Below are 1,260 nucleotides of genomic sequence, written 5' to 3'. Positions count from 1 at the left end.
ACGAAACTACTGCATTCGTTCATTCATTGAATCAAACATGAATCGCACATTGAATTAGACGTTTTTATTTGATTCAATGAAAGCAACGTAATACATTCATTTAATGAATCCAACTGCATATAATCATTCAATGTATCAAACTCCATTAAATAATTCGTATATTCAATGATTCAAAAATTATTTATTGATTTAATGCAACAAACGCAAAGCATATACTTTAATGAATCGAAGCGCACTCATTTGTTTATTGAAACAAATTGCTTTCTTTCACTTATTCAGTGACTTAAACTGAACTCATTCATCCCCTGAAAGAAGCTGCACGTTTTATTTCAATGCCTAGAGCTATTCTCATGAATACAATGTCTCTAGAATAACATAATCATTCAATGAACGAAACTGCATTCACTCATTCATTGAATCAAACTTCAATCGTACATTCAATGAATTAAACGTGTTTTATTGATTCAATGAAACAAACGTCCCCCAAGCATTTAACTAACCAATTGTATTCACTAAATAAATGAGTTAAGATTCTTTCTTTAATTCAACGAATAACGTTTCATTCATTGAATCATTGATTCAACAACGTGTTGGAGAATTGAATTAATGCAATTTGATTCATTGAATGAAGGCGTTATGATAGACGCATTGCATACATGAGAGAAGCTATACTCATTGAATTAACAGATGCAGTCTGTTTCATTGAATGATTGTGTGCAGTTTATTTTATGTGTCAAACTGCACTCCACGTGTTAATTACATGAGTAGAGCTTCTGCCATTCATGCAATGTGTGAAGAAGTTTAACTCATTCATTCAATGAAACAAGCTGCACGTGTTAATCAATGAGTCTACCTTCTCTCATGAATGCTTTGCCAAGAGTTCAACGCATTGATTGAATGAAACAAACTGCACACTTGCATTCAATGAAACTCCCTGCATGTGTTAACCCAATGAGAAGAGCTACTCTAATTCATTCAGTGTGTGAAGCCAACCCATTCATTCAATGAAACAAACTGCTCATGTTAATTCAATTCTCTCAGTCATTCTACGCCACGAGTTTTACGCATTGTTTCAATGTAATAAACTGCACCCATTCATTCAATGAAAAAGACGATACGTGTTCATTGAATGAGTAGATTTTCACTCATTTATTCAATGTCTCGAGTTTAACGCTTCCAGTCAATGAATCAAACTGCAGTCATTCAACCAATGCATCAAACTTCAATCATTGATTTAAGGATCAGGCGTTATTCATTGCT

This window comes from Chiloscyllium punctatum, chromosome 35 (assembly GCF_047496795.1).
Source record: "Chiloscyllium punctatum isolate Juve2018m chromosome 35, sChiPun1.3, whole genome shotgun sequence".
NCBI lineage: Eukaryota > Metazoa > Chordata > Chondrichthyes > Orectolobiformes > Hemiscylliidae > Chiloscyllium > Chiloscyllium punctatum.
Note: the sequence above shows the minus strand (reverse complement) of the source record.